At 36.9% G+C, this 16,050-nt stretch overlaps 2 pseudogenes; both read left to right on the top strand.

Moving 5' to 3' along the window:
- LOC149254034 (villin-4 pseudogene) overlaps positions 1–8,616 on the top strand; it is a 49,819-nt pseudogene extending 41,203 nt beyond the window's left edge.
- Positions 8,617–10,109: 1,493 nt separating this feature from the next.
- LOC149254033 (villin-4-like) lies at positions 10,110–15,624 on the top strand (annotated as a pseudogene).
- The last annotated feature ends 426 nt before the right edge of the window (positions 15,625–16,050 follow it).

The following is a 16,050-nucleotide window of genomic DNA, read 5'->3' as shown; positions in this document are numbered from 1 at the left end:
ACATATGAAAATACCAACCAAGTCAAGGACTTCCACATACCACTTGACCATAGATTGGGCTGAACCAAATCTCGCTTTTAGAAAATCACCCCCGTGTCATATTCCAAGCATGATTGTGGGATCTCATGGAATAAATTGAACAAAACCAAACCAGGGCTTTGAGAGGCCAAACCACCTCAGCGCTCAACTAGTGATTCCACCTCACAGTTTTACACTGCCAAAACCAACTAAAACAATCTCTACCCAAGTTGTCTAAGGCTCCAGGAACTAGTAACTCAAACCACAACCTTCCAGGGCTCTAGGGTGTTTTTCCAACTCGGCTACAGGGACTAGTAACTCAACCCACCAAGGGCTCTAGATCATTTGTCCCAACCTATGCTCCAAGGCTAGTAACTCAACCCAAGCTATTCTAGGGCTTCTAGAGTGTTTGTTCCAACCCACAACCATAAGGAATTATGAGCACCAATCATAAAACAATCAAGTGGAAAACCCACAACACCATGTTTATCCAGGAAATGGCAAGGCAAGACTAAAACCACTATTAATCTAGGTAGATCTCCATGCCAATGACATTACATAACCAAAAACTCACATGCATATACCATGCATCCATAAATCAATATGGAAATCACACATACAACATGTTACATGCAAAGCAATTCAATTGTAGCTACTCATCCACATGTTCCCTTGTGCTTTCCTACTTCCCGTTTCCTTCTTTCTCCAAATCCAAGTGAATACTACAGTGCTCGAAGCATGCTCCAAGAATTCCCTAAGTGTGCAAGAGTATTAGAGAATGAGTGAATAGAAGAGAGCTCCAAAACTGAACTAACAAGAGGTGTAATGAACAAAAGCTGTGAACTAATCCTCATAAGTCTTTTTATTATTGAGGCCTCTATTTTCTTCATTTTCCTTCATTTTTCCTTCAATTTCCTTCTCATGCAAACATGTGACCCTTCATCTCCATTTTCTCTTATTTTCCTTTATTTTCATACTTATATGCAAATTAATGGTTCTTTGCCTGTGCCAATTCCCATAACCATTAATTAATCACAAGTGATACCCCATCACTATGTTTTTCCCAACATTCAGCATGGAATACGTGTCCCATAACCTTGGTCTTATTTTATTTACATAGAAAATCAACCAGGGGTTGTTACACTAATTGAATCGCCTCCACAATGGAGGTTTCATGTGGGGCTTTGAAGAGATGACTGAAGTGATTTTCCCCCATTTTGGATAGTTCCTCAAAATTTGAGGCCTTTCCCCCTCCCAATTAGACAAAGTCCATATTGCATTAAATAGTTTCCTTCCTTTAGAAAAATTATGGAAGAATTTTGTGTTCTCATCCCCACATTCCAACCAAATACCTCTGCTTTTTAATCTCTAGAGGGCCTCCTTCTGCTTTAAAAGTTTCCTTTTTGTAGATTCTAGTTGCAATAATATTTCCTTTGTCTCCTCTATGGTTAAACCTGCTTCCTCTAATTCTCCAAGGATACTCAACTCCTCTTCCATAATCCTCAGTTTGAGTTCATCCCTTTGCCTTTTAAGCACTGGCCATTGTAGGGTTTCTCTCTTGAGCTTTGTGAGATTTTTTGCGAACTAGGTAGTTGTTGAAACCCTAGAAAATGGGTTATGAAGAGCTCAACTCTCTTGAACTAGGGTGAGAGAAGCCTCATCCTTTAGCCAAGAAGCATTGGGTTTGAAGGGGCTTGCTAACTTCCTTCCACACCCTTTAATCTCTAGGTCCCCCACTTCCTACCCATTTCGTTAAAAGGGGCATATTTCCATCAAAGGTTCTACTAAGAGAGAACAATCGAGGCACTTAACAATCCATGCATTCCTAGTTCGCTTGTTCCTCCAGATTGGCTTACTTTTAATCAGTTCCACATTGATAAGTTTATGCTCCATTAAAAAATGGGAGAATAAAGTAGTGAGAGGGTACAAACTATCATGCAACCCCCATACATTAGCGACTCCAATGGAGAAATTGAGTTTCCCCCCTATTATGAGGTTTTCTGAGGAGAGAAAAGATTTTTTCATCAATAAATTCCAAAAATGCACTTTATCTTCGAAATGGACATATACATTTAGAATTACCAATTCTAGGATCAACTTGACCAAGAATACTTTTACCTCGAGGGAGGATTCTATCCCCCATGAAATAAAAAACTTCACACTCTATCCAAAAACCAACCTACCCGATCTACATTGAGCATCCAAACATATGGAATTCTAACCCGAGAGTAAGGCTTCTAGTGAAAATGCTACCCTATCCCCTTCTACCAAAATTTATTGAAGGAGTAACACATTCGGGCTGCATGAGTTTAGTAAAATTCACAAGGCAAATTTTTTAAATGGGCTTGCAAAACCTCTTCAATTGAAAGATCATATGATCATGAGAATCTCCTCCCTGGGTCCTTGTTGTTATAAGTGCCCCATTTATGGATAACTGTTTGCTAGAAACTACATTAAGTCTGTCATTTTTTTGTGCTTTTGACAAGTAGGATTCTTGCCCTAACTTATCCCACCTAAAAGGATCAAAAGAGAGGGGCCCAGGCTCCCATAACAATGAGAGGAAGTCCCTTCAGATATCCATGTTTTGAGATTATAATGGGAGAGGGAGTCCACTGACTCATGTTGTCCATTAGACAAGGAGATTCGTGGGGAAGGGATATGAAGGGGAGCTGAGGGGCATGGAAACTATTCTTAAGACAAAGATTGTAGGGAATGAAAGGTCTCTCGTTGAGGCTCATGTTGGGAGGAAGATGTCACACCAGCCATATCCAAACTAGATAAATAATCAATCAAGAAAGCAATAGAGTGAAGGGATGAGGACGTAACCGGACTGTTAGAAAGACATGGAGGCAGAGCTATGATCTTAACCAAGGTCTTTAGCTCAGCTTCCTTCTCTATAAGTGGTTGAATTCCAAATTCTACTTCCCCTTATGGACGTTGAGGGGCTATGGGATCTTCCAAAGGTATTTCCATCAAATGTTGCGACTTCTCATGGTGATCCTTCTTCTCTTGTATGGCCAGGCCCCTTTTCTTACCTTCCCTTTGGTCTCGTGATCCTTTATGACCCTTAAAAGATAGTGCACAATATCAAATAATGTATCCATGTTGATGGCACTACTTGCATATGAAGGGATCCCTTCATAACACAGAATCTATTAGTGCATCATTCTAAGATTACCTAGTTGTAATTAAGCATATAAAACCTCACAAGGAAATTTACAAGAATGCAATCTAATGACATAAGGTTTGTAGAGATGAAAGACATCTCCACATCCAAAAACTCTCCCAACTTGTTCCCTATAACACAAAAAGTCTCCATCGACTAGTACTGTATATGTAGCCTAGGAAACCACACCCAAACTAGAGCCATAACAATCCTCTCTCTGTTGTCATCAAATAGGGGTGTTGATTTTTTCAAAAGAATTGGTGTTGAATCGATGCTATAGTTTCACTCCAAAGCCCATGTGGCCTCATCAATTGTCCTCAACGAAAACATAAAACGTCTTTGTGCTAAGGTCACCATCGATGGTTGGACTACAGTCCATTGTCCCCACTCTCCATCAACCCATTCTCGTAGGGTTTTAATAAAAATTTCCAACTTCTCGCTCAACCTACCACCACCAATTCGACCATACGAAGGACCTTAGGAAGTTGAATGTCTTCTCCCATAACTAGTTTAGGTCCCCATTTTTTATCCCACTGCGTTGTACCTTTTTCCTCTTGGATCCTAAAAATTTTCGCCCTTTCGAGTTCGCCAATTCCCCTTGGGTGTCATGCATTCCTTTCAGTTGTGAATCCTGACCCTATAGAGCTTCTCCTACACAACAAATAGTAGGCTCAACTAAACCATTCGAATGGGGTTTCCACCCCAAAAAACCCAAAGAGATTTTCCCAAAGGAGAAACCCTTAAGGTCGTGGAGATTCTTAGGGAGTAATAGAGCAACAAAAACCCTACTACCAACAAAACCCTCCACCCTCTGAGATGCCTCCAACCCCTTCAAGAAGTAACTCTACAACCTACTTCCCAAAGAAAAATCCAAGTCATTCTTTGTATCCACCACAAACTCTGATTGAAAACCATCCTTAGAGAATGTCAAAGTGACTATCAAAACCTCTCTATGGGAGAAACACGTGTGTTCCTCCACCAAATCCTTTCCCCCTACTTCGAGCTTCAAGATCCCTGTCTGAGCCTGTGAGTGTGGGTCGAAAGTCTCTATCATATCACCCATTAGACTTGTGACATTTAATTGAAGCTAGGGAAATCCAACCAACACTCTCACCACTTGCCTCCCATCATGCTCCAGAGACTCTTCCTTTGGACCCACATCAACTATGCTAAGTAGATCCCTAAGTGGATTTGTCTACACTTGGAAAAACTCGCAAGTGTTGGAGGAATAATTGACGACAATATCATCCATATGGATGTTCCTATGACGCCATCACCACTCTAGACAGGAGAACCCCAAGTAACAGCCTCTAGGGATAGTGCGAGGATTACAGATATTCTCAACTCTATCCTACATCGAAACCTCCACAGTAAAAGTTAGTTCCCTACAAAAAGCCCTATACCCAATTTCCCAAAATAACAGAACTACTATCAACTTCCAAAATTTGAATATATACTCTTGATTTATGTTTCCTTTACCTTTTAGTTATTATTATGTAATATAGTTGTTTTTTTATTAAAATATTTTTATTTTAGTTAAAAAAAATGAATTAATTTATTAAAATTCTCAATATTAAAATATAAATAATTAATTCCACCCAACCATCTAAGTTAAATTAAATTAACATATTCTGAAAATTTTAAATTTTTAATAAAATTATAATTTTTTTAATATTAAAAACATTTTTTTCAATTTTAATATTGATAATTATATTTACGACATAAGGTGTTTCCCTCTAGAAAAAACTCCCCCAACTGCCACTCTGTACCATTTGGCACCGTTTATATTGTGTTAGACGATTGGAATGTTATGCAGTGTCGGATGAGTTAGTTAGGATATGGTAGTTGTCGCATTTCCAATTAGTCAATCCCCCCGTTGGATGAATTTTGGTGGTATAGAAGAAAAGCGGTTGTGGCAACAAACCCTACCCTGCTCAACCCTCTTGGTCGTGCCTCCTGGCTCACCTATCTCGACTACACCACCCTCCTCTGCAGCGATTGTCTTTGCCACAATATTATTCAGTTATAATTTTCCCTAGTCTTAACCGCTCATTTTACCATAAACTAGGGCATCCTTGAAGCTTTTGAAAAAAACGACAACATCCATGTTATATACTAAACTTTAATTTCATGCATGCCTTGAAATAGTCGACTTTGAATCAGGCCTGACGGACTGCGTCTTTTGACAGTAACAACCATTGGACCCCTACAGTCTGATGGCAGAGATGTGTTGTAAGAAATAGCGATGAATTTGGCTAAACAATGTGGTGAAGGCCTTGATGTGGGATCATTGCTCGCCACTGGACTTCGTTTTGATGTTTGATCTACTCTACGATGTAGAAACCATGAATTCCCTCTGCAAAACTATGAACCAACTCGTTGATGGCCGAACAAAGATTTTAATGGCCTACGAGCTTTGTTACAGGACCGTTGAATGCTTCAAGGCTCTTCGTGAGGAGGGCTTCAGGTGGACCAAGGGAGCTTCATCGTCAATGGAAGAGTGAGGATATTGGTATTTTCAGAGTCTTTAAGAAAATTTGAGGGCTTTTGTGTTAACCCTCGTTCTGTCATGCAAAACCTAACTTATAATTTATGCTTTTTTATGTAAGGTTATTTAGGTTTATGCAAGGTTATATCAACTGTTGGGTTGATAGTTTCATAGGCAGATATTTGGATATTTCCCATTATTCCCTTTCCATTAGATAGAATTGTCATGAGATCTGGACCATAGACCTGGTGAAAACAACAAAAGTGGAGTTCACGAGGGTCTTTGGAGATCAATGAAATAACCTAACTAAACTAATTTGTATTAGTTAACTAGGATCAAGGTGATAAACAATGGCCTACTAGTAGTATGGGAGGAAGGGGTCTCTGCAACTTACCATAAGTATTTGTGTTTTGGAACCTCCTTCTGGTGTTCCCTTATGAGAAGCGTCGAAGCTTAGGCCTGGACACTCATTGTGGAAAACCTCCTCATGCGGGAGATCCCAAGCAATAGTTGAGTTGTTGGTGTTGTGCAGTGTTTTGATGTTCACAGTGCCTCGATGACTTGGACAACGTAAGTGTAAATCCCAGATTTTGAAACTTCTGGGGTTTCGTAACAGTCAAGCTACTGGAGTTGTTGGGCCTTGAATATCGTATGAATCTTTTCCTAAAAATGCGGGTTAATCTTTCTCTTGAAAATTGTAAATGATGTCGTAAGCCCTACTAGCATTGAATATAAGAATTGGTCTAGATTCTATCCTTTGTTGGAATTTGTAATGTTGCATTAACTAATGTAGTTATGTGAACTATTGAACTGATTATCCACTGTCGGAGCACGAGTGTACTTGATTGTAATTTGTGGATTGACTTCGAGTTATTTGATGATGGTTTGTTGAATTATACAGTGGGAATTCTTATAGCAATGTGAACTGCTCAACATTCTTCAACACCAAGCCCCAAAACATCTTTTAGCTCTTCAACGAAGTTTAATTTACAAAATACAGGAAAAGAAACAAAGCCAAATCAAAATGACTGTCAAATTCTCTAGACATGGATGTCATGAACAATCTACAGATGATTTGTAGGAACCATGGCCTCTTCTACTTGAGGTATTTACCAATCGCAAAGTTTTTCATGACTGGTTCTCAAAGACCTTTCAAAGGGATGGGTCGTCTTCTCAATCCCTTGAAGATGATTGGCTTGAAATTGAGAAGAAAGTTATTATAATTCACCAATTGCACCAGATATTGGAACCTTTTATGTTGCGTCGTTGGGTTGAAGATGTAGAGGGGTCACTACCACAAAAGGTATCAGTGGTATTGAAATGTAAAATGAATGTCATCCCTTCAAGGTGCTATTTATGATTGGATCAAAGCAACATGTAGTATTAGGCTTGATCCTCATAATGAGGCCAAGAGAATATCAGACAGTTCCAAAAAACAAATTAGAGCATAGGTTCCACTGCAGAACAGGTGTATGGAGCTGTGAAAGACAACAAATTTAAAAAGTGGTGTTTTTCACTATAATATCCATTATTGGCTTGACAAAGGTACAAGTAAGGATGAAGTTGGTGCAATAGCCATGAAGACCATTGAATGCAACTCTTGAAGGACATGTAGTGCAACATAGAGAGAGTCAATGACATGAAACATATAAGTTTCTATCATATTTTAAGCCTTGCATCATACCGGATGAAGGTGGTGTTTCTTCAGGATTCAAACATGTCGAGAAGAAAACATATTCAGTTTACTTATTTTCATGCAAGGGAACACATGTTGTGTATGTGACGGAGGTGCCTTATTCTTGGTCATCTTTAAATCATGATGACATTTTTATTCTTGATACAAAATCCAAAGGATTTCAATTTAATGGAACCAACTCATCCTCTCAAGAGAAGGCAAAAGTTTTAGAGGTTGTTCAATATATGTTCAATATATCAGAGATAATTATCATGATGGGAAGTGTGAAGTGGCTACAATTGAGGATGGAAAATTTGTAACTGATCCTGAGACAGGGGAGTTTTGGGGTTGTTTTGGTGGCTTTGCTTGTTTTGCCAAGAAGTCCAATAATGACGACGAATCACAACCTGAAGCTCTTCCAGCGAATCTATTATGCATCCAACAAGGTCATGCAAAACCCATTAAAGGAAATTCATTAACAAGAGAAATGTTGAACACAAACAACAACTTCATGTTAGATTGTGGAATTGATATATTTATTTAGATGGGTAGGAACACATCACTTGAGGATAGAAAAACAACAAGCTAAGCTGCAGAAAAGGAAAGTTGAAGCAAGCTCATGTAACTTGTATTATGGAAGGATTTGAAACTGTCATGTTTAAATCAAATTTTGATGCATGGCCTCAAAGTATAGATACAACTATATCTGAAAATGGAAGAGGAAAATTAGTAACCTTGCTGAAATGACAAGGATTTAATGTTAAGGGCCTTATCAAAGCAGCTACACTAAAAGAGGAAAATAAACCATTTATTGATTGTATTGGTAATCTTCAGGTTTGACGAGAAAATGGTAAAAACAAATTGCCTATGCCATCGAGTGAACAATGCAACTTTTACAATGGTGATTGCTATATTGTTCAATACACTTATCCTAGAGAGGAAAAGGAAGAATACCTGCTTTGCACTTGGATTGAAAAAGGGAGTGTTTCAAAAGAAAGAACTATTGGCCTATCACTAAAGAGTAAAATGGTTGATTCATTGAAAGAACAACCGGTTTAGGCTTAATATCTTTGAGGGCATGAGCCCATTCAATTTTTTGTTATTTTGCAAAGCTTCATTGTCCTTAAGGGTGGACTTAGCTTTAGATATAAGAGGTTTGTTGTTATACACGATGATGCATTTACGAGAAATTTGAAAAAAATTCTTATAATATGTGCAATTTTTTTTATCTCAGCTATATCTGTTACTTCAATATTTTGTTGCTTTTAATGGTGCGGTATTCAATGAATTGGAACCAGCATATGCTAGGTCCCCAAAAAACGGCTCGGGACCTCAGGTTTGGATTTTGGTGAAGCATTAAGTATTACTGTTTTGACTTCATTTTCAAGCATTTGAACAAGAGAAACACTGTTTGAAGTATTATCTGCATCTTGATTTCAACTACTATTTATAATCGTTTGATGAATCTATTATGAAATATTTTTTCTCTCATAGAATGTTGAAGCATAATTACACAACATTGTAGAGAATTGAAGAACTAGTCATGATATTTGTTTTCTTGATGTTCACGTTTTTGACGGCCTGAAATGAAAATGTGTTTTTGATACTAATTTTAGGTTGTCTTGGAGGATCGTTTCGAAACCATTTTGCTAATTTTTGGATCATTTTGTTTTATAATTATTGCCTGGTAATTTGACTCTAAAACCCTCTATCGAATGTGTAGTTGTGAATGCAATGGAATGGAGGAACCAAAGTTTGAAATGTAGTTTGACCCTTTACACTTATATCAACAATAACAATTAATTCATAAAAAGATTATTTCATTTGGTAGAAAAAGATTAGCATGAATTCTATTATCTGATTGAAAATTCTCTTGATAGTTGACATAGGCATATATTTGGATATTTCCATTATTCCCTTTCCATTAGATAGAATGGTGATGAGACCTGGACCATAGACCTGGTGAAAAAAACAGAAGTTGGAGTTCAAGATGGGGCTTTGGAGATGGATGGACTAACCCAACTGAACTAATTTGTATTAGATAACTAGGATCAAGGTGTTAAACAATGGCTTACTAGTAGTATGGGAAGAGGGGGTCTCGACAATTTAACATACGTATTGGTGCTTTGGAACCTCCTCCTGGTGTTCCCTTATGAGAAGCGCCGAAGCTTAGGCCTGGACACTTGTTATGGAAAACCTCTTCATGTTAGAGATCCCAAGCAATAGTTGAGTTGTTGGAGTTGTGCAGTGTTTTGATGTTCTCGGTGCCTCGTTGACTTGGACAACATAAGTGTAACTCCCAGATTTTGAAACTTTCGGGTTCTGAAACAGTAGAGCTACTTGAGTTGTCAAGGCTTGAATATTGTATGAATCTTTTCCTGAAAATGCAGGTCAGTATTTCTCTTGAAAATTGTAAATGATGTTGTAAGCCCTAGGAGCACTGAATATAAGAATCGATCTAGATTCTACCCTTGCATGAACTAATGTAGTTATGTGAACTGTTGAACGATTATCCACTGTCGGAGCATGAGTTTACTTGATTATAATCTGTGTATTTGACTTCGAGTTATTTGATGATGGTCTGTTGAATTGTACAGGGGGGATTCTTATAGCAATGTGAACTTCTCAACGTTCTTCAACACCAAGCCCCAAAACATATTTTAGCTCTTCAACAAAGTTTAATTTATAAAATACAGGAAAAGAAACAAAGGCAAATCAAAGTGTTTGTAAAATTCTCTAGACATGGATGTCATGAACAATCTATGGATGATTTTCAGGAACCATGGCCTCTTCTACTTGAGGTATTTGACAATCACAAAGCTTTTCATAACTGGTTCTTAAAGACCTTTCAAATGGATGGGTCGTCTTCTCAGACACTTGAAGATGATTCACTTGAAATTGAGAAGAAAGTGATTATAATTCACCAATTGCACTAGATATTGGAACCTTTTATGTTGTGTCATTGGCTTGAAGATGTAAAGGGGTCGCTACCGCAAAAGGTATCAGTTGTATTGAAATGTAAAATGAATGTCGTTCCATTCAATGTGCTATTTATGATTGGATCAAAGCAGCAGCTAGTATTAGGCTTTATCCTCATAATCAGACCAAGAGAATATTAGTCAGTTCCAAAAAACAAATTAGAGCATAGGTTCCACTGCAGAACATGTGTATGGAGTGGTGAAAGACAACAACTTTAAAAAGTGGTGTTTTTCGCCATGATATCCATTATTGGTTTGGCAAAGATACAAGTAGGATGAAGCTGGTGCAATAGCCATCAAGACTATTGAATTTGATGCAACTCTTGAAGGACGGTCATGCAAAACCCATTGAAGAAAATTCATTGACAAGAGAAATGTTGAACACAAACAAGAGCTTCATGTTAGACTCTGGAATTGAGATATTTACTTGGATGGTTAGGAACACATCGCTTGAGGATATAAAAGAAGCAAGCTAAGCTGCAGAAGAGTTGATTGCCAATAAAGGAAAGTTGAAGCAACCTCACATGGCTCATATTATGGAAGGATTTGAATCTGTCATGTTTAAATCAAATTTTGATGCATAGCCTCAAAGTATAGATACAATTATATTTGAAAATGGAAGAGGCAAAGTAGCAACCTTGCTGAATTGACAAGGATTTAATGTTAAGGGATTTCTCAAAGAAACTCCAGTAAAGAGGAAAATCAACCATTTATTGATTGTACTGGTAATCTTCAAGTTTGATGAGTAAATGGTAAAAACAAATTGCCTATGCCATCGAGTGAACAATGAAAATTTTACAGTGGTGATTACTATATTATGCGATACACTTATCCTGGAGAGGAAAAATGAAGAATACCTGCTTTGCACTTGGATTGAAAAAGGGAGTGTTTCAGAAGAAATAACCACTGGCCTATCACTAATGAGTAAAATGGCTAAGTCATTGAAAGCACAACCAGTTCAGGCTAAGATATTTGAGGGCAATGAGCCCATCCATTTTTTTTCTATTTTGCAAAGATTCATTGTCCTTAAGGGTGGAATTAGCTCTAGATATAACATTTTTGTTGTTGTACACGATGATGCATTTACGAGAGATTTAAAAAAAATTCTTATGATATGTGCATTTTTTATTATCTCAGCTATATTTGTTACTTCAATATTTTGTTGCTTTTAATGGTGCATGATTTGATCAATTGGAATAAGCATAAGCTAGGAAAACCTCTTCATTTGAGGCTCACTAAATCTACAAGTATAGTAGAGTTACATGGTTTCAACGGGAAAAAATATCAGACAGTTCCAAAAAACAAATTAGAGCACAGGTTCCACTGCAGAACGGGTGTATGGAGCTGTGAAAGATAACAACTTTAAAAAGTGGTATTTTTCACTATGATATCCATTATTGGCTTGGCAAAGATACAAGTAAGGATGAAGCTGGTGCAATATCCATCAAGACTATTGAATTAGATGCAACTCTTGGAGGACGTGCAATGCAACATAGAGAAAGTCAATGACATGAAACATATAAGTTTCTATCATATTTTAAGCCTTGCATCATACCATAAGAAGGTGGTGTTGCTTTAGGATTCAAACATGTCGAGAAGAAAACATATTTAGTTTACTTTTTTACATGCAAGGGAACACATGTTGTGCATGTGACAGAGGTGCCTTATTCTTGTTCATATTTAAATCATGATGACATTTTTATTCTTGATATAAAATTCAAAGGATTTCAGTTTAATGGATCTAACTCATCCTCTCAAGAGAAGGATAAAGTTTTAGAGGTTGTTTAATATATCCTAGATAATTATCATGATGGGAAGTGGATAAAATTGAGGATGGAAAATTTGTAGCTGATCCCGAGGCACAGGAGTTTTTTTGGTGGCTTTGCTCCTCTTGCTAAGAGGTCAAACAACGATGATGAATCACAACCTGAAGCTCTTCTAGCAAAGCTATTATGCATACAATAAGGTCATTTAAAACCCATTGAAGGAAATTCATTGAGAAGAGAAATGTTGAACACAAATAAGAGCTTCATGTTACACTGTGGAATTGAGATATTTATTTGGATGGGTAGGAACACATCGCTTGAGGATAGAAAAGCAGAAAGCTAAGCTGCAAAAGAGTTGATCGCTAGTAAAGGAAAGTTGAAGCAAGCTCATGTAACTCATATTATGGAAGGATTTGAAATTGTCATGTTTAAATCAAATTTTGATGCATGGCCTCAAAGTACAGATACAACTATATCTGAAAATGGAAGAGGCAAAGTAGCAACCTTGTTGAAACGACAAGGATTTAATGTTAAGGGCCTTCGCAAAGCAACTCCAACAAAAGAGAAAATCAACCATTTATGGATTGTACTACCAATCTTCATGTTTGACGAGTAAATGGTAAAAACAAATTGCCTATGCCATCGATTGAAGAATGCAAATTTTACAGTGGTGCTTGCTATATTATGTGATACACTTATCCTAGAGAGGAAAAGGAAGAATACCTACTTTGCACTTGGATTTAAAAACAGATTGTTTCAGATGAAAGAACTACTGGCCTATTACTAATGAGTAAAATGCTAGAATCATTGAAAGCACAACCGGTTCAGGCTTAAGATCTTTGAGGACAAGGAGCCCATCCATTTTTTTGTCATTTTTCAAAGCTTCATTGTCCTTAAGGGCGGACTTAGCTCTGGATATAAGAGGTTTTTTGTTGTACACGATGATGCATTTACGAGAGATTTGAAATTTTTTCTTATGATATGTGAATTTTTGTTGTTGTTGTTGTTATCTTATCTTAGCTATATCTATTACTTCAATGTTTTGTTGCTTTTAATGATGCATGATTCGATCAATTGGAACCAGCATAAGCTAAGAAAACCTCTTCATTTGAGGCTCACTAAATATAGAAGTATAGTAGAGTTACATGGTTTCAACTGGAAAAAATATCAGACAGTTCCAAAAAACAAATTAGAGCATAGGTTCCACTGCAGAACATGTGTATGGAGCTGTGAAAGACAACAACTTTAAAATTTGGTGTTTTTTGCTATGATATGCATTATTGGCTTGACAAATATACAAGTAAGGATGAAGTTGGTGCAATAGCCATCAAGACTATTGAATTGGATGCAACTATTGAATGACGTGCAGTGCATCATAAAGAGTGTCAATGACATGAAACATACAAGTTTCTATCATATTTTAAGCCTTGCATCATACCGGAAGAAACTCCAGTAAAAGAGGAAAATCAACCATTTATTGATTGTACTGGAAATCTTCAAGTTTGACGAGTAAATGGTAAAAACAAATTGCCTATGCAATTGAGTGAACAATGCAGGTGATTGCTATATTGTGCGATACACTTATGCCGGAGAGGAAAAGGAAGAATACCTGCTTTCCACTTGGATTTGAAAATGGAGTGTTTCAGAAGAAAGAACTACTAGCCTATCACTAATGAGTAAAATGGTCAAGTCATTGAAAGCACAACTGGTTAAGGCTAAGATCTTTGAGGGCAATAAGCCCATCCAATTTTTTGCTATTTTGCAAAGCTTCATTGTCCTTAAGGGTGGACACAGCTCTAGATATAAGACATTTGTTGTTGCGCACGATGATGCATTTAGCCAGAGATTTGAAAAATTTCTTATGGTATGTGCGCTTTTTTATTATCTAGGCTATATATGTTATTTCAATATTTTGTTACTTTTAATGGTGCGTGATTCGATCAATTGGAACGAGCATAAGCTAGGAAAACCTCTTCATTTGAGGCTCACTAAATCTACAAGTATAGTAGAGTTACATGGTTGTTACATGGTTTCAACGGGAAAAAATATCAGACAGTTCCAAAAAATAAATTAGAGCATAGGTTCCACTGCATAATGGGTGTATGGAGCTGCGAAAGACAACAACTTTAAAAAGTGGTGTTTTCGCTATGATATTCATTATTGGCTTGGCAAAGATACAAGTAAGGATGAAGCTGGTGTAATAGCCATTAAGACTAATTGGATGCAAATCTTGAAGGATGTGCAATGCAACATAGAGAGAGTCAATGACATGAAACATATAAGTTTCTATCATATTTTAAGCCTTGCATCATACCGGATGAAGGTGGTGTTTCTTCAGGATTCAAACATGTCGAGAAGAAAACATATTCAGTTTACTTATTTTCATGCAAGGGAACACATGTTGTGCATGTGATAGAGGTGCCTTATTCTTGGTCATCTTTAAATCATGATGGCATTTTTATTCTTGATACAAAATCCAAAAGATTTCAGTTTAATGGATCCAACTCATCCTCTCAAGAGAAGGCTAAAGTTTTAGAGGTTGTTTAATATATTAGAGATAATTACCATGATCGGAAGTGTGAAGTGGCTAAAATTGAGGATGGAAAATTTGTCGCTGATCCCAAGATAAGGGAGATTTGGACTTTTTTTGGTGGCTTTGCTCCTTTGCCAAGAAGTCCAACAATGACGATGAATCATAACCTAAATCTCTTCCAGCAAAGCTATTATGCATACAACAAGGTCATGCAAAACCCATTGAAGGAAATTCATTGACAAGAGAAATGTTGAACACAAACAAGAGCTTCATGTTAGACTGTGGAATTGAGATATTTATTTGGATGGGTAGGAACACATCGCTTGAGGATAGAAAAGCAGCAAGCTAAGTTGTAGAAGAGTTGATTGCCAATAAAGGATAGTTGAAGCTCATGTAACTCATATTATGGAAGGATTTGAAATTGTCATGTTTAAATCAAATTTTGATACATGGCCTCAAAGTACAGATACACTATATCTGAAAATGGAAGAGGCAAAGTAGCAACCTTGCTGAAACAAAAAGGATTTAATGTTAATGGCCTTCTCAAAGAAACTCCAGTAAAAGAGGAAAATCAACCATTTATTAATTGTACTAGCAATCTTCAGGTTTGACAAGTAAATGGTAAAAAAAAATTGCCTATGCCATCGGTTGAAGAATGCAAATTTTACAGTGGTGATTGCTATATTATGCGATACAATTATCCTGGAGAGGAAAAGGAATAATACCTACTTTGCACTTGGATTTAAAAACGGAGTGTTTCAGAAGAAAGAACTACTAACATATTACTAATGAGTAAAATGGCCAAGTCATTGAAAGCACAACCGGTTTAGGCTTAAGATCTTTGAGGGCAATGAGCCCATACAATTTTTTTGCTATTTTGCAAAGCTTCATTGTCCTTAAGGGCAGACTTAGCTCTGGATATAAGAGTTTTTTTGTTGTACACGATGATGCATTTACGAGAGATTTGAAATTTTTTCTTATGATATGTGCATTTTTTTAAATTATCTCAGCTATATATGTTACTTCAATATTTTGTTGCTTTTAATGATGCGTGATTCGATCAATTGGAACCAGCACAAGATAGGAAGACCTCTTCATTTTCGGCTCACTAAATCTACAAGTATAGTATAGTTATATGGTTTCAACGGGAAAAAATATTAGACAGTTCCAAAAAACAAATTAGAGCATAGGTTCCACTGCATAACATGTGTATGGCGCTGCGAAAGACAACAACTTTAAAAAGTGGTGTTTTTCGCTTTGATATCCATTGTTGGCTTGACAAAGATACAAGTAAGGATGAAGTTGGTGCAATATCCATCAAGACTATTGAATTGGATGAAACTTTTGAAGGACGTGCAGTGTAGCATAAAGAGAGTCAATGGCATGAAACATATAAGTTTCTATCATATTTTAAGCCTTGCATCAT

Source organism: Pinus tabuliformis, chromosome 7 (genome assembly GCF_031772625.1).
Source record: "Pinus tabuliformis cultivar Carrire ecotype Pingquan chromosome 7, CPIR1, whole genome shotgun sequence".
NCBI lineage: Eukaryota > Viridiplantae > Streptophyta > Pinopsida > Pinales > Pinaceae > Pinus > Pinus tabuliformis.
Note: the sequence above shows the minus strand (reverse complement) of the source record. Positions and strands in the feature narration are given on the sequence as shown.